Genomic DNA, 23,482 nt, shown 5'->3' on the forward strand with positions numbered 1-23,482 from the left:
TGTTTCACACAAACACACAGTAGCCAAACTATATTGACTTAATTCACCCACATACAGATGCACACTTGTCATGCAAAGGCAGATTAAAAACTGTTTAAAATGAGCAAATTATAAGAGCATAAGGTAATTTAATCCATAGAGAGCTCCCTACCCCTAAGAGCAGTTATAGCCACTTTGTTGAATTTGCACACCCTTTATTTTTATGAAGAAGTAAATTACATGCACTTTATTGGTAGCTTTGGATGAACCACATGAAACTGTATAAACATCACTAGCAACTTACTGTAAGATCCAGTCATGTGTAACACAGTTTGAATAGAAGAGCATTTATGAGAGCATAAGAAATATTAACCACATGATAACATCTAAGTCAATATGCATAATCTCTGCAGAAGTAAAAGTCATCTGAGTAATTATACATTTAAGTGTTTTGTCACACTTAGGTACTGAACCACAATATCTGGTGATTTAAGTGCTGTGATACATTTCAACAGAGTATACTATTTATTTGAGTCACTGTTTCAATAAAAAAGCTTATCTAACTTTTTGAAACCATGGCCCAAATAAATCAATTTTTTCCCTAAGTGACATTTTGTCAGGCATGGCTCCATAGACTTTAATGGACATGTGTCTGGTCGTGTGCAGCAATCGTCCATTAAAGTCTATGGATGCATCCTATGTTTTTCCTAAGTTGATGTCACTCAGGTTTTAAATTGCCCTTAGTGGCATCAGCAAGAGAAAAACAAATTTCAAAGGGCTTTTGCCTTTGTGTTTTTTTCATTGTGAATTTAATAAAAAAAATGCTATTGACTGAAGATCATTGTGATGCCCGTCCACTGGCCCAGCAATCAAGGAACCTCAATCCTCACCACTAACACCAGTGAGGGGTGTCCATATAGAGAAAGGATAATAAGTACACACACACACAGTAAAGTATAATTTCCCTTAAGAACACACAGAGATCACAGTCAGTCTGGGGCTGGTTTCTCCCTTTCTCTCCAGGTCCCCAATAAGACCCCCCACTGGAACAGCTATAGGATCTGGATCTCAGCCTAGTGGGCAAGCTAAAACCTGCAGCACCCTCTCTGTCCATCAAGTGCTTTATGTCCCTGCCCAAGTAGCTGACACACACACACACACACACACACACACACACACACACACACACACACACACACACACACACACACACACACACACACTTTGAGATAAGAGTTTATACAACCACACAGACACTCCTGGGGAAGGCTGGCACAGGTTCTCCAGCTGTGCCCCTTTTACCCAGACTATATGGTAGAAGTCATTGCTACCACCCAGCTAATATTTATCAGCTACTCAAAGGCCCTTATGAAAGGGTGTCCAATTATACTATGCAATATTATTATCCAAATGCTAAGTGCAACCAAACAGTCAAGACTTATTTGGAGTGACTTGGTACAGTATCACTATATAGATATATATATATATATATATATATATATATATATATATATATATATATATATATATACACAATGTACTCTTAGAGCTTAAATGATCTCTAAACAAAACAGCCACAGTTGAAAGGTTTAAAAATATGTAATAATAAATATAAAAAACACAAGACAATACTTCTTACTACACAGTGCTGGTCAACAGTTCAGAGATCACAGAGAAATGCTTAAAATAATACAGTAGAAAGGTTCTGACATCACAGAAAAACAAACTAGTCTAATCTTCCTATTTCCTAGCTATATCTAAGAGAAAACACAGTCTAAAATCCTTCTTACATATAGACATAGGCAGAGTGGTGAGTTGGATGTCCTCAAGACAAATGCTCAAATGCTCTCATTCTTTCTGTCCTTAAATTGATAACACAGTACCACTAATTCATTTCAGATTACATCATTTCTTTCTGGTTCCCAGGCTAACAGACTCTCAGAGGTTAATAGCCCTTTTGATCTTGCAGCTGGTCAGGAACCAGAGCAATAAAATAAATTATACATGCAAATTCTAGCCATTAACTCTGGCCTCAAAACAATAGGCAGAATGCCTTTATCTAGACATCTCGGCTCCGAGTTTTGAGGTCAAATAATTGACTTTTCAGCTTTGTTACAGCAGAGTGCACTGTTGTTACATTTTTGCAGTTCCACATTTAACACCATTTTTCCCCATTTAAGAGAACAAACCTGTGGCTTATATTAATATTTACAAATGACAGAATTATCTACAGAATTCTATCTGGCTGGGCTGGCAGCCTTCACCTATCTTCACAATCCTAATCTGAACTTCCTATAAGACAAAGAGTGATACAAAAGATAAGTTACACAAGCTGTTAAGAATGTGTTGCAAAAATATATTACTATAATGCAACATGTTTAGACTGTATTACACAATCTAGCACTATTAATGAGTTAATTCATTCTTTAATACAGTGAATGAAGCAAAACAACTAAAGACAATATAAATGCTGCAGCAGCTTTTATTCAACAACCCCCAAGTCATACAGAAATCAGAAATATTACTATATACAACATGCTGGAAGGGCACCTATAACTAATTTTTGATCTCCATATGTCCTTTTTGTCATCAAGAATAGCTATTCCATCTGACATCACTCAGTACAGGTCTGATCTTGTTGCAGTATACACCTCCAGAATCAATGGCGCCAGTGCTAGATCATGGAAATTGGAGCCCTATGCAGGGTAATGAATCAAGTCCTCCCAACCATGACTATATCCTATTTCTTGATTGTCTCTTTCCATTTACCATAAACACTAGTCAAGCCTGTCAGTGTACATATTATTCTCTTCTTTACTTTTACAGTTTTTTGCAGTTATCACAAAGATCTGGATTTCATTTAAAACCTTTATTTCAAACTTTACAGAAAAACATTGATAGCTATTTTCTAAACAAAACAAAACACTCTGTCATTGAAGGCAGACTTGACATGAGAAACAGCAAACTTCTTTTCCCTTGAAACTCATGTTTAGTGAAAATGTATCAGGCAATCTGTTAAACTACAAGAGACATGGTAAGATTAACATCTAGTGAAGTACTAATTAGCATGTATGTGAAGGGTGCAGAAATTTAAATGCAAATGTGTAATGTATTTGCTAACAGCTTGAGACAGCCTAGCGGACACAAGTGTTCCTTTTCAGGAGCAGCCCAGGAATGCTGTCTAGTGAAGTATTTCATGAGAATCACATTAAAGACAAATGAAGGCTGAAGAAATCAATCCATGTACTACAGCCAACAGCTCCTTAACAGCTCATATAGCCTTACTCATCCACACAATATATTAGACAAACTGTTCTAGCCCTGCATTTTACACCTGTGTGCTTACATAAACAAGCTAAATGTATTCATAGTTAAAATATTAACATTGAACTCACAGACTGTATGCTGACCAGTTTATTTACTGCTAACTATAAAGCTCATTGTCAACATTTCACATGCCAAGGAAACCAAGGATCACAGCCAAGGAACATAGCTCATGTGATGGGGCTCATTTTGTTACAATAAATTTCCTTACTTTACACCATAACTACTCTTTACTGGAAAAGTTTATTCAGGCTCTTCTAGACACTGCTGAGAGGGGAAATGTTAGTTTGTTTTTCCTATTACTTTTTTCTTGTATTTTGTGTTGTTTGATTGCTTTCTTTTATTTTGTATATCGTGGTGTATTTTCATTGCACTGTATTTTAAGTGAATTTTTTTTTCTGTTTCATATTTTAACTAGGAAAGAAATGAAAGCTGTGTCTCTTGTGAGTCACACAGAAATTAGAACATGTCAAATAAGGTTAATCATCTGTGAAATGAGGGAGAAGCTAGGAACTAAACCTTGTATTTAAGAGGTAAAATAAAGCATTTCAGAGCTTTACTGGAAAAGGTCACCTAGATTCTGCTACAGACTGCTGTGAGGGAGAAGATAGTTTATTTTCCTTATTTTGCTTTATATTATTTTGTATTGTTTTGTTGCTCTCGACTATTTTGTGTATTGTGGTGTATTTTTATTGCACTTTGTTTTAATTGCATTCTGTTTTCTATTGTATATTTAAAATAGGAAAGAAACCCAAACTGTATCTCTTGTAAGTCACGCAGCACCCTACCACCCAGGTGGTGTTGTATTCTGAAACTCACTGTTTCTCTAGTTGCCTGTTCCTTATGTTTATTTAACCACATCATTCTTTCCCTTTCCTTTTTCATTGGCTATCACCAGTAAGCATAAAGTTATCAGTTTTGTGAAGTCACTCCCCCTTAAGCTATTTAAATTTAATTTGCCCTTCAAGTGTATTTCATAGAGCCAGATACCAAGAACTCACCCTCATCCAATCCATCTTGCTCTTTTAAAATGAGTGGCTCTCCCCTTAGACTGCTAAAGCTCAAGTTACCCCCTCTTTCATATCTAACTAACTGCTTAGTGCACATTGCAGCTATTAGGATATTACGTTATTTTTTTCCACCTTAGCTTTAAAATCTGCAATATCTGGTCCAAGATCACCAATCATTGGAGAGCCCACATTCCTTCTCTCAGTAGTAATCTAGGGACATTATTCCCTGCAAACTGCTGATCACCAGAAAGCGTGATAAATGCTTCATAGGAGCCAGCTTGAAATTTGTGTGACTGTTATGCTCCTGGTGGGAGAAGGAGCAGAAGGTCATTGATTCCTGACTATCTCTGATTGGGAAGTGTGTGTGTTTCTGTGAGTCCTTCCTGATTGATCTGGTTGCAATTTAAGGCAACTACCAGGAAAATGATAGAACAAGCCTACAACCTTTGTATCATCTGGGATGAGACTGCTTGTCACCAAAGAGCTGTAGCCTACAAATCATCTTGGGATTAGCTACTGTTTTGATCCCAGTAAAAACAGAAGTGAAGAGACATTGAATTCCAGCATTGTGAAGCTGTGGTGAGACCAGCAACACTAATAGCCAATTAGATGAATCCCAACGATTCATCATTCTTGACAAGGCTAATTCTGTTTTCATCAATAAGTACTGCTTGATTAGCTACTATCTAACCTGACTTCAGGGTATCTCCCTAAATACTTCATCCATAAACTGTCAGAGTCCACTACAGCAGTTTCCCTAAAGTGTTTTGGCAATGCTCTGTATAGACACAGGCAGACTGAATTGACTTTTTTTTTTTGTCAAAACACCCATGAAATATCACCAGTACCTCACTGCACACAGAGAACTTAGAAGTTAGAAGTTGCATATGGGCTAGTTCATATGGGAGTACTAACCAGATGAATGCATGTAATGCAGAGCAATGATGAGCTTTATGTGGCAGGTTAGCTGCAAATTTAGCTGCCTTATTATAGCATTACTCCAGTTGTGATTTAAGAGAGATCTGGGTGTTAGTCAAATAGGTGAGTCATAGAGAAGAGGTGGTAAAATATAAGAGTTAGCTAGGGTGATTCTACTAGAACGAGTAAGGAATTTTTTTTTTGCTATGTATATAGTAGACCTGTCTTTTGATAAGCCATTTTTATACATTTTTTATGTGAAGTTCAAACTTTAAGTTGTCATCTATGCTAACTCCAAGCAATTTGGGATGGGTAGCTATTTCAATAGCTGTATTGTTAAAAAAGGTAACGTGAACATTATTTATTACTGGCATGGGTCTTAGAAAAATGGTAGCAGGCTATCTTTATGGGATTAAGTAAGAGTTTTTTTTTTTTGCTGTAGCCACAGTTCAAATGAATTGAAGGCATTTTGTGTCATGGATTGTAGTTGTAGTGGGCTCTCAGATGAGCAGATGAGAGGTGAGTCATCTGCATGCTGAATAAGTCAAGCTTGCTGAGAGGAAATATATAGGGTATTGATGAAAATGTTAAAGAACAGTGGACCTAAAATAGAGCCTTGAGAAACACCCATTTTAACTAGGAGAAAAGGAGAGAAAGAAGACAGCCATGGGTTATAAAGGTTAATTTGTTGCTAGATAATTCTGCCAAACTGAAATCTAAACCAATGCACAGAAGGTTAATTACAGATTATATGGAAGCAAAACAGTCACTGTGTAAAACTAACTTGATTGAGGTGTTCAGTGGAAAAACTGCAGATGGAATGTGGAAAGGGAGAAGATGGAATTAGTAACAATGACCTGAGGACACTTCAGCAAGAACTTATGGTACCATTATGTCTGTTATTCACTAGGTCATATAAATATGGGGAGATTCCTCAGGACTGGAGACATACACTTATTAAACCTGTCTTTAAGGGAAAAGAGAGTAGGCCAAACCCAGAGTCATAGAGACCCTTAAGTCTACTTTCATGTTGTGGAAAAATAATGGAGAAGGTAATATTGGGTAAGTTATTGTCAGAATTGGATAGGTTAGGACTTGAAACCATATATCCGCATGCACATGTTGAAAATAGATCTATTACCACCTGCAACATCATGTTCTGTAACAATATAATAAAAGCTATGAATGAAAAATTGTGCTTTGATGTAATTTATATAGATTTAACTTCAGAATTTGACAGGGTCATGCACAAAATGCTGATCAATAAATTAGAACAACTAGATATTGATGTACTCTTGATAAGATGGATAGCTGCATGGCTTACAAATAGGACATGGCAAGTATCATACAGCAACTGGATAGGTGAAATTCTTGGTTACAGTTAGGGTGTCCCATAGGGCTCTGTCCTAGGCCCATACTTGTTTAGATTGTATCTTTCAGACCTAACTTTTTCATCTGAAGTGTTCCACAGTTTATATGCAGACAACCTGAAATTGGATAAACTCATTACACCTGTTACAGATAAGGCATGTCTGCAAAATAACTTGACTAAATTGACCATTTGGACACCTGAGAATAATACGCTGATAAATACATCTGAATGGTGAATATTTAGCACAGAACACAGTGACTGAAACTGTACACTCATTTAAGGACCTGGGTATATGGGTAGATCCAGCTATGAGTTTTTCTAATCATATCAACCATTTGGTTAATGATTGTTATAGAACTATAGGTTGTATAAAAAGATTTATAAAGCCTATGAAATCAAAAATGATGATGTCATCGTTTTTTAGTTACATTAGACCCAAACTTGAGTATGGAATAATAATATGGAAACCATATATGAAAACAAGCATGAGTAAACTGGAAAGAGTACAGTGGAAATATACCAAGGGCATCCATGGATGAGAAAATGTAAGTTATTATGAAAGACTAAAATATCTGAACTTGTACAGTGTCTCATAGATATCTAAGAGGAGATCTTATTCAGGTAAATAGGGCATTTAGAGACATCTACCTCTGGGAATATTTGGGGTTATGAAAAAAAGTAGTAGAGAATCATCAGACAACCTATGTAGAAGATTCTATAGGAATGAGAAGTGTACTAACTGGTTCTCTGACAGAGTAATTGATGCATGGTACAGACTACCAAATTACATTAAAGCAAGTACTAGTTTAGATATTTTTAAGAACAGCCTGGACACTTACGGGAACAAATATTTTGGTATATTGGCAAGCTCAAAGGGCATTAATGCCCATGCTTGAGATATTTGCATGTATTGATATCTCATGGATAGGTAGTTAGAGGACTGTAGAACAGTTGGTTTGGAAAGGCTCAGACAGGACATTTGAGTCAGAAGTTCTCATGTGTCAAAGACTTTTGAAAGATCTAGAAAAACTGAAGACATAAACTTTCCTTAGTCTCTAAGCTTATTAATGGTGTCAGAAAAGTTAAGGACAGGTGCAGTGGTGCTATGGCCTGATCAGAAACCATGTTGTGTTGGTGTTAGGAGATTATTTTGCAAGTGGTACTGAAGGAGTCACTTCTGAATACACTTTTCCAGGATCTTAGAAGGGTGACAAGATGGCTGTTGGCCTAAAGTTAGAAATTTCAGAGGAGTTACCTCCTTTATGGAGAGGAATAATGAAGAATTGTTCCCACAGGGCAAGGGTGTTGGAGTCTTGAATAGATCTCTTAATGAGAATTGAGTCTGAGTATGCTATAGATTCTGCAGCAAGCTTAAGATACTCAGCAGCGAGATCGTTGGCAGAAGGAGAACAGGGTTTAAGTTTCTTTAGTAACTGTTTAACAAATAATGTGGAGACAGGTTGGAGACTGAAAGCATGGATGTCAGGATTAGTAGACTTTTGAGGTGGATTAAATGATTGAGGAGAGCTGGAGGTAATAGAAGTTATGATGTCCATGAAGAAAGCATTACATTTGATTGCTGTTTCGGCGGCGGGGGGGGGGGGGTATATAGTAAAGGAGAGCAAGGTTAAAAAAATTCTTAATCAAGCTCTAGAATGTTTTTGGATTTTTATGATTACCTTGTTGATTGAGTAATATTGTTTTGTCTAGGTGAATTTGCTTCTTGGTTAGGTTGCAAAACTCCTTGTATAGATGTAAAGTCTGATGGGTTTTATCTTTGTTCTATTGTTTCCATGCTTTGTTATATTTTTGCATGAGGAGTCTTGTTGAATGAGACAGCCGATGGGGGGGGGGGGGCTGAGTATATTTTACTCTTTTATTTCTGGTAGGGACAAGGGTATTTAAAGTATACATAAATATATTGTTGAATTTGTTAACAGCTTCATCTAGGAGTAGGGTTTTAAGTAGAGACCAGTTGATGGATTTTAGTAGATTATTGTTTGTATCAGGATGAAAGTTAAAAAGATTTTGGGTACTTCTGTATTGATGTTTTTTTAACTGGTGGGTGATTTCTCTATTGGTGAATATAGGATGATGGTCACTAAGGGAATCAGGTAGAATCTCTGAGATAGCATACTTGCTGGGGTGAGAGACAAGTAGCCACTCAAGTATAGAATTTTTATGATTCACTTTGTTGAGTTGAGTAGAGGAAGAGATCAACTGTTTAAACCCATACAAGTTAAGACAAGCAGTTGGTCAAAAGACCATACTGCTTTGCAGGAATGGTCTGTACCTCTTTCTTTAGGCTTTTGAATATTGGCTAAAACATTGTTTCCCATAGTGTGTATTTTAGGCAATGCCAGCCTGACAGTCCTTGTGATATAGCACATCAAAACCAAGAAAATCTAAAGGTGTTATTGCTCAATGCAAGCAGTCTAAACAAAAACACTCTACTCCCTACAACTCGCTCTCCTCTCCCTAGAGAATGCTGACATCTGTGCAGTCACAGAGCTGTAGTTTAAAGCCATGGACAGCACCCCTGCAGTGCAAAGCTATAATGCCTTCCACACATTCAGATCAGCTGCTACACAGGCTGGGACTAAAGGTGCAGGTATCTTGATTTACATCAGAAATAAATATACCTCAAGGCTGGTCAAACAGGATTATGCACTTGAGATTCTCCACTTTCAAATCACCATAAGCAAAATCCCATACCACTGCCTTGCAAGCTATAGATCCCCCTCGATGATCCAGGAAAACCATAACACATATTTAAATTTACATGAAACACTCACCATCCATCCCAACACTATATTTGTGGGCGGGTTTAATTACTCCAGTATTAACTGGGAATCATATGACATCAAATGTGCATGCACATAGATTCCTGGACTTTGTAAACACAAACTTCCTGGACCAGATTGTCAATATGCAGACCCAGGTGCAAACATACTGTATCTGGTCCTCACTAATATTAGAGAGAAGTGCACACCCCCAGTGTAGTGAAATCTCTGGTATGGTCAGACTACAAAACAATCTGCATTGAAGTAAAAATAAGACACAGAACCCCGGATAACCCTGGAATGTTTAGCAACTACTCTAAGGCTAACTTCCTACTATTAGGTGATACACTGACAAAATTTCAAACCCCCATAAACCCTGAGGACACTGCTGCTTATGTGGAACTGTCCACAGAAAACCCAATGCAATCATGTTAATAGCTGCATAGTAGCAGCTGTACCCCCCCCCCACCCAGGAATAAATACAGACCTAACTCAAAAAACAAGCTACCCTGATGAAATCACAGCATCAGTAGGCTGTATAACAGAAAGAAGAAAACCATAACAAAAATTAAGAGGTGTAACACCTAGCAGGATGAAAGCACTCTCAGCAAACTAAGCAAACAACTCAGAGGACAAATAAAGTTTACCAAAGTCAAATTTGAGGCGCAGCTGGTATCCCAGGCTAAGGACATCCACAAGGCATTCTTTAGCTCTGTCTGCAACCTCAAAGGCAATACACAATTGTCTGCAGAGCTCATTGTTTATAGAATCAACAACACTGAGCTGGAAGATATAGCAAACCTGGTGGCAGACAAATTCAGCTAACTTTACCCCTCTGTCTGCCCTAGCCTCTCACCAGGAAATACCATCAAAAATACCCCCCCAACTATCACTAGGGAACAGGTGCTCTTTTGCTAAGGTCAAGAACACTGCATCAGTGCGTTCCAGCAATATCCCAGACTGCTTTCTAAATAGCATGAAGCATGATCTATCATGCCTTCTGGAATGACTATTTACAGCTTCCAATCAGGCTTCATGCCTCATGAATGGAGAAAGGCATCCTCCATCCCTCTGCAAAAGGCAGGCTATCTATGGACTCTGGAAACTACAGATGCATAAATCGCACTAGTCTCATATGCAAAGTCATGGGAAGAATTATCATGAAAATAATCGATAATGACATAGGAAACCTATAGATGCTGGACCCAATTCAATTTGGATTAATCAAAGGCAGGTTGTCTACTTAACCTGCTGGACTTCTTTGAGATGGTCATCAAAGCAATGGATGATGGCAAAACTGCTCACACTGCCTACCTTTACCTGGCCAAGGCATTTGACACAATAGTCCACTCAGGCATTGTTGAAATACTCAAAAGGTCAGATATAAACCCTTATGTAGGGTTATATAGGATAGGTTCCTGACCCAGAGACTCCCCAGACTCTGGAATAGATTGCCCATACATGTCAAGCAGAGTGCCTCTTTGGACCTCTTCAACAGGGACCTTGACGATTGGATGGGAGAAAGGAAATTCACCCCAGGGATCACGTCAGTCGCCCTGCTAGACAGGGGTCCAGGAAAATAAATAATGTGGGAAGAAATAGCCAGGGAATTGTTATGGCTAGGCTTGTATAGGTCCTAGGGCTGATAGCCTAGTACCAACCTATGAACCTAGGTCACCTAGTGGATAGTCACAGACAGGACCCAGTAAGGTGGAATTAGGAAGTCCACCTCTACAAAGAGGCCAGTCACCTCTGATGTCCCTTAGGGATTGGTTTTGGGACCACTCCTTTTTGACATCTACTTCCCTGAAGTCAAGGCCAACATTAAGGGCTTATGGCTGACCAAATTTGCAGATGACTGTAAATTAGGAGCAGTCATAGAATCCCCCATTGAACCAGTGTTCTTCAAGAAGGGCTGACACAATCAAATAACTGGTGTCTGAGCCATGGACTAAAACTAAATGCCAAGAAATGCATAATAGTATCCTTAGGGAAGTCAGGCACCCCTGATAACTACCATAATGACATCACAGCAGTAAGAGCTGACCCAGTAGTGAGGGTATTTGGGGACAAATGTAGACAGTAATCTAGCCTTTGTCCATCACTTGTCTACGGTATTAAGGAAATCATTATATGCTGTGGAACTTATAAACAAATGTATGGCATTTAGGTCCAAGGATGTCACTGTTCCACTGTATTAGGCACTTATCAACCCTGTCATTGATTAGGATGCTCGATTGGTATGAAACTAACAAGACACATCCAATAATTGGAACTTCAACAGAGGTTCCTCAGTAAAAGAATACAAGGATTAAATAACATGTCTTTTGCAGACCATCTCAAAGTGCTAGCCCTGTATTCTGTCTCCTACAGGCTGTTGAGGGGAGATCTATGCCTGACATACAAGGCATCTTTGGGCCCCACTCTGATACACTGTCTATATATCCACAAAACAAACAGCAGCAAAATTACCTGTTCTAAAGACTTAAACCATGCCTGGGATATAAATAGGACCTGTTGGAGAGACAGATATGTATCCCAGAGACTACCCCTTCTCTGGAACAAGCTCCACATTCATGTGAAGCAGAGTTCTTCCCTAACCCAATTCAAGTGTAACTTGGACAGCTGGACAGAAAACCGGAAATTCATCTCTGGTTTGGCAGCTATGTCTCTAATGGACACATGTAAATGGTTCATCTCCTAAGTCCTGCTTGTAAATGGTTCATCTTCCAAGCCCCTGCTTACACTACCTAAGGTGACAGAACTTGTCAGAGATTTGAGGTGTATGGCTAGGCTTAAAAAGGTCCCAGTAGTCATTAGTCTAGTACACACTTATGAGTCTACTCTGGTTCATGGGTAGTTAATACATTTGCAGTCTAGGGAACCATTATGGAACCGGGTATATATTAGTTCGCCAAAATGGCATTCCGGTGAACAACAAATCATCAACTTGTAATAAGCGAAAATTGTGTCAGCAATTCGGTGACTTTAATAAGGGCAATGAAATAGTTGCCCAAAGCACAATGGACCAACGTACAGTTAAATCAAACCCCCACACTCTCCTAACTATATATACCAATTTTGAGATCACACTACAGCGGAGAAAAGGTCAAAGTTCTGTACGTGTCTTTTGTGCTTTGGGCAACTATTTCATTGCCCTTAGTAAATTCACAGAATCGCTGAAGCGAGTTTCGCTGATTACAGGTTGATGATTAGGTGCCATTTCGGTGACCTAATGTAGATCCATGGAACCTAGCTGAAATTTCCAGTTGCCCCAGAGCACTGTCTGGTTAAGTGACTTGCTCAAGGGCAGAGCAGAGCATAAGTTTAAGGCAAAATCAAAGACGTTTTCTGAAACTGGTGACAACTAAGAACAGACTACTCTAAATCGCTGAAAAAGTAAACAGAACAAAGCATTTTGCATCACATAGTTTATGAACCAAAGTATGAAACTCTGTGACTGACATTGACAGACTGTAATCTTCAGTCCTGTACCTCAAAAAAAAAAAAAAAAATAGGGAGGCCTGGCAGTTAGTGCAGAGGATTAAGACTCTTACCTTTTATTGGAAAGGTACAGGATCTGAATCTGAACAAATCAGTTAACCAGACAGTGCCCCCTTACAGGGACATCACACACACACACACACACACACACACACACACACACACACACACACACACACACACACACACACACACACACACACACACTGGGTGACTCTAAGCCAATCTTTCAAATCTTGTGTGCCAGTCTTAATCTATGCTGAATGCTGGGTGTGTGACTAAGGTGCATAGACAGCATTATCAAAGTCTTGTGTCTTTCGGCTTTTCCCGGTTAGGGGTCACCACAGCGGAACTCCGGTCCGCTAATGACTGGCAGTAGAGTTTTACGTGCTGGCTTGCTGGGCCTAATGCACAACCTTCAATGAAGGAACACCCATTCACGCATGTCGTCACACAGAAGACACTCTAACTGAGAATCGAACGGGCAACGTCTAACTGTGAGGCGACAACGCTACCGCAGCACCACCACCACAGTCTTAGACAGCATTATCAAAGTAATAAATAATAATCTACAAAAATTTACAGAAGTAGTTGTAGTCAGAGAGGCCTGGTCTTACTAAAGCCTTTGAGGTTACAAAAATGTCATACTTGACTAAATGACTAAACAGCAACAAAATGCTGAAATTAAACTGCTTTATTGTGTTGAGACATACCCAGTCAAAACTCAACATCCCAAAATGAAAAACTGAATGACACAAAACAGCAAATTCTGAATACACAACACAACAAATTACATTTTTTTGCAGTAATCCAAAATCAAAACCACCTATTCTCCTTGTGGAGGATGAGATCCCCACCTATCTACTAATCTAAAAAGACTTAAAAACAGTAGTAACTATGTTTTAACAATGTTGTGCCACCTGGGAGTTAGAATAAATTAGTAGTTAGGGTGTATACAGGGGAGTTTACCACCTCTGTAGAATCCAGTACATCTAATTACACAATATTGCAGAATTTATTACCCTTCTGCACTTCATTCAGCACTGATACTTATGTGTTCTGTGTTATGCAGCAAGAAAGAAACAGAAGCTGTTATGGAACTGAACTGATGTAGTCCGAGTATGAGTCCACCTCAGAGCCAACTGAGACTAATTTATATTTATCTCTGATCTACAAATACAGGCAGTGCATCTTTTATGAAAGACTCTGGAGAACTACTCTTGTCTGCTTTAGCTCGAGAAGTTGGGAAGTTGTTCTGAATATTTATTGCATCAACTGGGGAAAGGTTTTTTGGCATTTTCCCAATAAACTTAAAGTTGTTTTGCTATTTTTGCTGAATTTAATCTGTTAAAATTAACTTGTTTCTGGCGTAGTGTAGTAGTCATCTTGAGACATTAGTGGTTCTTATAGTCAGCGTTGCTGTTGTTTCTACATAACCAGGCAAGAACTGGTCAAATTTATAGCTGCTTTTAACTGGTTATTTAACTTTTTACTGTTTTCTGCATATTGAGATCAACTGAGATCTCCTGTTGTCTTTGAAGAAAGACTCAAGAAAGCTACTCTTGTTTGCTTCAGCCAGGGAAGTTGGAAAGTTGCTCTGAATGTTTCTTATACCCCAAATAACTTAGGAAAGTTCTTGTTTTGCATTTTTCTACTACATGTAAAGTTGCTTTGATATTTTTGCTGAATATATTTCTTTGCCTGTTTTTCCAGTTAAGTCATGTTTTCACGGTTGAAAATTAGCTCGTTTCAGATCTAGTAGGTGAGCCATCTTGAGACATTAGTGGTTCTTGTAGTGAGAGTACATTAATTGCTGCTGTTTCTAAGTATTCAGGCACGACACGGTCAAATATATAGCTGCTTTTCATTGGTCTTTTACTTTTTACCACTTGCTATATACTAAGATCAGCTGAGCTCAGCTGTGCTATGTGCATCACTGCTGCAGAAATAGCTTGACAGCGATCACAGTACAGAAGTGATTTTGTTTTCTTGTGTATTTAATACAAACATCTTTCTTCCTTTATCTTGCAGCTGACTATTTCTATTCTGCTCTATGTTGTATGTGTTGCATGAACCTGCACCGACTTGTTATCAGTTGCACTAGTTTGTGCATTTTTTCCTATATATCCCATGTGACCATGTAGCTTCTATCCTTCCATTTCAACCAAGTTCCTGTAATAATAACAAAATATCACTGGATGACATGGAGAGGAAGTAGATCACATACACTTCTATTGCTAACCTTTTAGTATTTGGTGTCTAACAGCAGTGTAAGAACTGCTTCTTGCTCACTGAAACTTAACTCTTGCTTAGGATCAAAGATACTGTCTGTGAAATGTGCAAACACATAGGTAACTTGAAGGCAGCCCCCTTGAAATCTTATGCATGTAGTGAACATCAAACTGTTTACCCCCACATGAATGCAACATCTTCATACTAATAAGACTAAACTGTTATGTGCTGATTCACTAAAAAATCACCACCAAAGCCCGCCAAAGCCTCTTACGTCTTCTACATGCACCCCCTCATCAACATGGCACCAAAAACATAACACCCCAGTGACTAATAAGAATACATCAGCTCCTGGAAATGTCATAGTAATTGGTGACTCCATTGTTAGACACTATGACTCCATGCTCACTAGGCTAAATAAGGACAGGGTTACAGTTAGATGTCTCTTTTGGATAAGGACTGCTGACATACCAAGGGCACTCATGACCATCTCCTCCGGTAAGTATGACTGTGACATGATCATAGTCCATGCTGAATGATCTGTCACAAAAACTAATGAAAGACATGCAGAAGAGCCTACTGGAACTCACTACACATGCTTCAGTGAAGGATAGCAGTCTAGTTTTGAGTGGCATCCTCCCCTCACCTAAATTCCTAGAGTCAAGGAAAAGGTACAGTGGATATAAAAAATTTACACACCCCTGTTAAAATGCCAGGTTTTTGTGATATAAAAAATGAGACCACAATAAATAATTTCAAAACTTTTCCTACCTTTAATGTGACCTATAACCTGTACAATTCAATTGATAACAAACAAATCTGTTAGGGGAAAAATGTAAAAAATAAAAAACGTATGATAAGCTGGTTGCATAAGTGTACACACCCTTAAACTAACACTGTTGAAGCACCTTTTGCTTTAATTGCAACATTCAGTCTTCTTGGGTACACACCTGCCATCAATTAAAGAGACTTTGATTAACCCCAAATAAAGTTCAGCTGTCCTTGTAGAATTTTCCTGACATTTACTCAGTTGCCTACAGCAAAAGCCATGGTTCGCAGAGAGCTTGCAAAGCATCAAAGGGATCTTATTGTTGAAAGGTATCAGTCAGGAGAAGGGTACAAAAAAATTTCCACATCATTTGATATACCATGGAATACAGTGAAGACAGTCATCAAAAAGTGGAAAAAATATGGGACAACAGTGATGTTACAAAGAACTGGATGTCCCTCCAAAATCGATGAAAAGACAAGACGAAAACTGGTCAGGGAGGCTGCCAGGAGACCTTCCAGCAACACTGAAGGAGCTGCAGGAATTTCTGGCAAGTACTGGTTGTGTACTACATGTGACAACAATCTCCCGTATTCTCCATATGTCTGGCCTATGGGGTAGGGTTGCAAGACTGAAGCCTTTTCTTACACAGAAAAACATCCAGGCCTGGATAAAATTTGTAAAACAATACATCAAGTCTCCCAAAAGCATGTGGAAAAATGTGTTATGGTCTGATAAGACAAAGGTTGAACTTTTTGGCCACAATTCCAAAAGGTATGTTTGGCGCAAAAACACCACATTACCAAAAGAATACCATTTCCACGGTGAAGCATGGTGGTGGCAGTATCATGCTTTGGGGTTGCTTTTCTTCAGCTGGAACTGGGGCTTTAGTCAAGGTGGAGGGAATTATGAACAGTTCCAAACACCAGTCACTTTTGGCCCAAAACCTTCAGGCATCTGCTAGAAGGCTGAAGATGAAGAGGAATTTCACCTTTCAACATAACAATGACCCCAAGCATACATCCAAATCAACAAAAGAATGGCTTCACCAGAAGAAAATTAAAGTTTTGGAATGGCCCAGCCAGAGCCCAGACCTAAATCCAATAGAAAATCTGTGGGGTGACCTGAAGAGGACTGTGGGCAAGAGATGCTCTCGCAATCTGACAGATTTGGAAGCGCTTTTGCAAGGAAGAGTGGTCAAATATTACCAAGTCAAGATGTTCCATTTTAATAGACTCCTACCCAGGAAGACTAAATGCTGTAATTAAATCATAAGGTGCTTCAACAAAGTATTAGTTTAAGGGTGGGCACACTTATGCAACCAGCTTATTGTACGTTTTTTATTTTTCCCTAACAGATTTGTTTGTTTTTCAATTGAGTTGTACAGGTTATAGATCACATTAAAGGTGGGAAAAGTTTTGAAATGATTTATTGTGGCCTCATTTTTTTATATCACAAAAACCTGGCATTTTAACAGGGGTGTGTACACTTTTTATATCCACTGTAATTGCATTCAACAGCTGACTTAGTGGCTAGTGTCATTTTGGAGGGTCCAGTATATTTCTTCCTGGGACAAGATGATCGACAGCCCTTCTTACTTAGCAAAGGATGGTCTGCAATTCTTGCTCAATGGCTACCTCATACTGGTTAAAACCTTTGCTGCTCCCATCATGCCTGTTTTAGGCAGAGTTAATCCAAAGAATATACCAACCAACCTCACAAACAAAGCAAATGATAAACTGGACAACATCAAGGTGGCCCTTCTCTGTGTCAGAAATCTTAAGAACAAATTGTCTGATTTGGAGCACTTCTCCATCTGGAATGAGCTCATGTTTGTGTAGTCAACACGATTTAAGCATAATAAGAGCTTCCCAACCATGCAGTGGTTCTGTGTCTATCACATCTTTAAGCCCTCTGATAACGTTGAATATTTTATTTATTTATTGACATTTGTTGAACGGGTTGGTCTAGCTGGGTTTTTGGCCTGTTTTCAGTGGAGACCTGAGGAGAAAAGCTCCAATACAGATATATAGAGACATAAAAAGGTAACAATTTCAATTGGCATATGATGAGATATGAAAAAAAAAGAAGAAAAAAAATAATACAAGAACACTACAGATACAGGTGAAAACATGCAAACTATTTACATTATGTAAAATATATGTATATAGATTAGAGATTTTGTACATATTTACATGCAGATTAATTGATCATATGAGAGAGTTCAGTTCAGTTTGTAACCCTTAGTTGAGGGATCACAATATTGAGGTGATGGAGGATAGTGAGGAGGGGTTAGCCCTTGGAGGGAGAGATGAGGTTAGGGTGGGGCTGTACAAAGGCAGATTCTGGTGTTGAGCAGATGGAGTTTTAGTTTCTCCTTAAAGTGTGCTGGGTGAATGGTGGAGCTTATTTCATGAGGAAGTTTGTTCCAGTTTTGGGCTATTGAGTATTTATATAAGAGTTTGCCTATTGCTTTTTTTGGCTGGTAGGTGTTAAGTGATTGCTGATTAGAGGTACGGAGAGTGCGAGAAGGTGTGTAGATGGAAATGAAGGAAGAAAGCTGGGCAAGATGAAGGTTTGTAGGGAATGAAATGTAGCATTTGTAGTTGTGAAAGTAACAAAGTGTGGGGTATTCTAGCCATTGTAGGGATGCGAGGGGTAGACAGTGGTGGGATTTGTAAGGACAGTCTGTTATGAATCTAGCTATCTTATGATACGTTTGTTGGAGTTTGTTTAAAGTTGTGGCTTGGATATTGGTGAATATAGGGGCAGCATACAGAAGGGAGGGTAGGAGGAAGGCTTGAGTAAGGGAGAGCCTAGCATTTGATATGTCTCAGTCTTCATTATGGATTTTATGCCTTCCAAACGGAAACACCACGACCACCTCAGTGAGCTCATTAAACTCCAGCTGAAGCTATAAAAGTCAATATTTCAACTTACAGCTTGTTATTGATACCCTTCTATGGCCCCGCAGGATCATGAAAACATCCTGGTATTTCTTGAAAATATCCCTTTGACAGACAGCTCTTTACTCCTTGGTGAATTCAACTATCCCTCTGTAGAGTGGAGTGCTTGCAGTTCTAGCATTGGTTATCTATGTTATTTCTTAGGTTGGGTTAACAAAAATTTCCTGGATCAAATTTTTCAAAATCCCACCAGGAGTAATAATATCTTGGATCTAGTTCTCGCCATATTCCCTGCCCCTAGTTGATACATAATAAGTTACTTTGGACCACAAACTGGTCTACTTATCCTCAGAACATCCACATGATGGGATGTTCTTGTCCTATATCATTAGGTGGGTTGCAAATTGGCTCACAGATAGAACCCACAGTGTGAAAGTAGCGGACACCAAGTCAGACAGGGATCGGTCCTGGGTCCTCTCCTATTTGGCATCTACTTCTCAGAAGTCCAGGCCAACATGGAGGGACTCTGGCTGACCAAGTTCCCAGATGTCTGCAAGCTGGGAGCCATTATTAACTCCCCAAGTGATGCAGACATCCTATAGAAAGGCCTCACTGAGACAAATGACTGGTGTCAAAACCATAGCCTTAAGTTTAATGCCAAAAAATGTGTTGTCATCCCCTTTGGGAAAAACTCAGTTCCCACTAATTACCACATCGATGGGAGCCCACTGAACATTGAAGGTGTTATAAAAGCTCTGGGGACACAGGTTAACAGCAACCTCTCCTTCGACCACCACATAGGTTCATAGGTAGGTACTAGGCTATTGGCCCTAGGGCCTGTACAAGCCTAGACAAAAAGGTACCCCGGCTTTCGACACCCAAGAAAATTATTTTCCTGTGCCCCTGTCAAGCAGAACCACAGAAGTGATCCCCGGGGTGAATTTCCTTTACCCATCCAATCATCAAGATTTTTCTTGAAGAGTGCTAATGAGGAGCTCTGTTTGACATTGATAGGTAGTCTGTTCCAGAGTATGGGAAGTCTCTGGGACAGGAATCTATCCCTCCAGCATGTTCTGTTCATTGTGGTGACAAGGTTTAGGTCCCTAGAGCGTGTAGCTCAGAGGGATTGGGATTTCTTTAAGTGGAGCATGTCCAACAGCTCTGGGTTTGACATAGCTTTGTATGTTAGGCAGAGATCGCCTCTGAGTAGGCAATATGTGACGGAGTAAAGCTGGAGTTTTTTGAGATGGTCTGCGTAAGGCATCTGTTTGAGGCTAGTAATCCTCTTTGTGAGGTATTTTTGTGGCCTTTCCATTTGTTGTAGATGTCTTGTGAGGTACATATCAAAAGGGGCATTGTACTCTATAATGGGTCTAAGGCGTGATGAGTAGAGGGGAGCAATGACCTCTTTTTTTCTGGATGAGAAACCTTTTGTGATGAGGTGTGCCACGTAGAAGGATTTCCTGACTACTGTGGCAATGTGATTATCAAAGGAGAGACTACTGTCCATCTGTGTCCCAAGGTCTGTTATCACACTTTCGGTGTTAAGTAGACTATTGCCTATGTGGTAGTTCATGGGTACAGAGTTTTTACCAAAGGGGATGACAATGCACTTTTTGGCATTGAGCTTGAGACCATGTCTTTGACACCAGGCATCTGTTTCAGTGAGGCCCTTTTGTAGCATGTCCACATCATTAGGAGTTTTGATTATGTCTCCTAGTTTACAGTCATCTGCGAATTTAGTTAGCCAAAGACCTTCTGTGTTAGCCTGTACTTCAGAGAAGTAGATACCAAACAGGAGAGAACCCAGGACTGAACCCTGTGGTACTCCACTTGTCACTGGTCTGAAGTCTGATTTGGAGTCTGCTGGTTCTGTCAGTAAGCCAGTTGGCAATCCATCTTGTAACATAGGGATTTATATCTACTTTAGTGAGTTTATCTATAATTCCAGAGTGGGGGATGGTGTTGAATGCCTTGGCGAGATCTAGATAGGCTGTGTGAACCACCTTACCCTCATCTATAGCTTTGGTGACTACTTCAAAGAAGTCTATCAGGTTTAGGAGACATGATCTGCCTTTTATAAACCCAAGCTGTGTGGGGTCCAGAGTTTGGAGATCTCCAATGTCTTTGTTTATGAGTTCCATGATGATACGTTCCATGGCCTTGCAGACAAGGCTCGTCAGGCTAATGGGGACGTAGTTCCCAGGGTCTGTTGTGGCCTCCCCTTTGTGGAGTGGGATAACTGTCATGGTGCGCCATTCAATGGACACAAAGCCTGAGGTGAGGCTATGATTGAACATGGTACTTAGGTGGGGTACCAGTTCATACTATAGTTCATGTAGAAGGCAGCCTGGGATGTTGTCAGGCCCCATGGATGCTATGTTCTTGGCTTTGGAGAATGAGGTTTTTACCTGTGCAGCCGAGGTTACAGGAACTTTGCATTTTTCTGGTATAAAGATGGGCCCTTTAGGGGGTGAGAGGGGGGTAAAGTTAGCACTGAACCTATCTGCCAGGATGTTGGCAATATCAGTTGGTTCTGTATATTTAGTGTCATTATGCTGTAACTCAGAGCAGATCTGAGTGTTGCCATTGAGATTCTTGACATAGCTATAGAATGCTTTGTGGTTGTCTTTAGAATCAGTGACAATTTTGTTTTCATAACTAGCTTTGGAGGATTTTATCAGGGATCTCAGCTTCTTACTGAGGCTGACCAGGGAGTTCCTCCAATCATTGGATTTTACTCTTTTTTGCAACAGTTTCTTTCTTCTGTTGTAGAGTTTGTTTATGGCAGAAGACCACCAGATTGGCTTCCTTTTTTTGGAGAATAGCATCTTGGTTCTGTTAGGGATTGCACGATCCATGCACTTGTGTAAGTGCTTATAAAGTGAATTTGTGTAGGATTCAGCAGTCGTACCTCTGTTGTCCATCTGCATGGGTGTCGTGAAGTTTGCCACTTCAGTCTTAAGAAGCGTGAAGTTGGCTTTGGAGAAATTTTTTACGGTTGTTTTCCTAATGGGGGGATGGGAGCGGGATGTGGATGTCTAGGGTGATTAGCTTGTGGTCAGATCTGACCAACGAGGAGCTGACCTCTGGTGTGGAACACTGGTCACCCATGTTGGTGATGACCAGGTCTAGGATATTGCTGCCCCTGGTGGGGGTGTGGATAAGTTGATCCAAGGCGTTGGAATTGATTATTTCCAGAAAACATTGAGCAAAAGAGTTGGTATATGAGTATTTTTCACAGTTAATGGTAGGGTAGTTGAAGTCACCCATTGTTAGAGTGCTGGGTTGTACCTTAATATTTTCCAGTGTATCAAGAAAAGAGGAGTGGGGATCCTGGGGCCTAGTGGGGGGTCTGTAGCAAGCTACAGTCTGGATTGCGGTTTCGCCCAGAGTTAGTTGAACTTGGATAATCTTGGATGCATTATGCTGAGCAACTAGCTTGGAGGTGTGGATATCCTTAATGAATATGCACACGCTTCCACCTTTAGTGTTTTGGTTTGGGTTTGGTGGCCGAAAGGTGTGGTATGAATTATAGCCTGGTAATGCAGGGGTGCTCTCTGGAGCTTTGAACCAAGTCTCTGTCACTGCACCAATGTCAATGTTCTCCATTTTAAGTAGTGCCTCGAGTGAGTGCATTTTGAGGTTTAGACTTCTAGCATTGAGTAGCATTACTCTCAGATTTTGCTTGCTTGTACCTGTTTTGGTGATGAATTTGTCATTTGAACCTTGCCTAAAAAAGGCACTATAGGGGTGGCAAGAGCCTTTGCTAGTATCCGGAATCCCAAGGGCGACAGTGCAGGCCATCTCTGGCAAAGCAGCGTGGTCTCTCGATCATGTCATCCCAGGCAGACAGATACTGTATTCCCTTAGAATGACACCAGAAGCTTAGCCAATTGTTAAAGTCAATCATTTTGTCCTTGTACTGTGGTATCATTCTGGGTGATGGCAGGATGCTACTCAGGGCTAGGGCCATACCTGCCTGGGCTACAAGATCGGAGAGCTCCTCCATGTCTCTTTTCATGTAGCACCCATAATCAACCTCCTGCATGAGGACTATTGCACGGCCCCAATTTCAAATAGGATCCAAAAAAACAAGTTGAGACAGCAAACTGTGACCTGAAAAGAACATTCATTGAGGCATAAAGACAAATAACCAGACCAGTTTTGGCTGGTAAAAAAACACAGCCTTTATCAGTGTAAACCAGAAGAGTCAAATGCTACAGTTTAAATACATTCAACTGCAACTCCATTGGTTCATTTTCAAAATTGGTCATTGAGGCCAGGTGGGAACACTCCACCTAGCTTTACAATCCATTTCTTTTCTTTAGAATCTAAAATAGAATGCCTTCCAGTTTTGTTAGATTTGTTGCCCTTGACCATATCAATGATCATGAAAATTCATTTTTCAGTTTTGTGTGCCAAACAGTGTTTATACAAAGCATTGTTAACTTTTTTGTTTTTAATGTTACTTACATGTTCAGAGATTCTGAGCTTGAGAGGAAGAGATGTTTGTCCAATGTAAAAGGACGCGCAGGTGCATGTTGCCAAATAGACTAACCAGTCACTGCTACAATTAGCAAAAAATTGGATGTCATAGACCATGCACAATTTCTACTCATAAATTGTTTAGACTTGGTAACTTTATCACAATTGATACAGTGGCCACATGGGAAGCAGCCAAT

Source organism: Protopterus annectens, chromosome 1.part0, assembly GCF_019279795.1.
Source record: "Protopterus annectens isolate FY-2018-M chromosome 1.part0, PAN1.0, whole genome shotgun sequence".
Classification (NCBI taxonomy): domain Eukaryota; kingdom Metazoa; phylum Chordata; order Ceratodontiformes; family Protopteridae; genus Protopterus; species Protopterus annectens.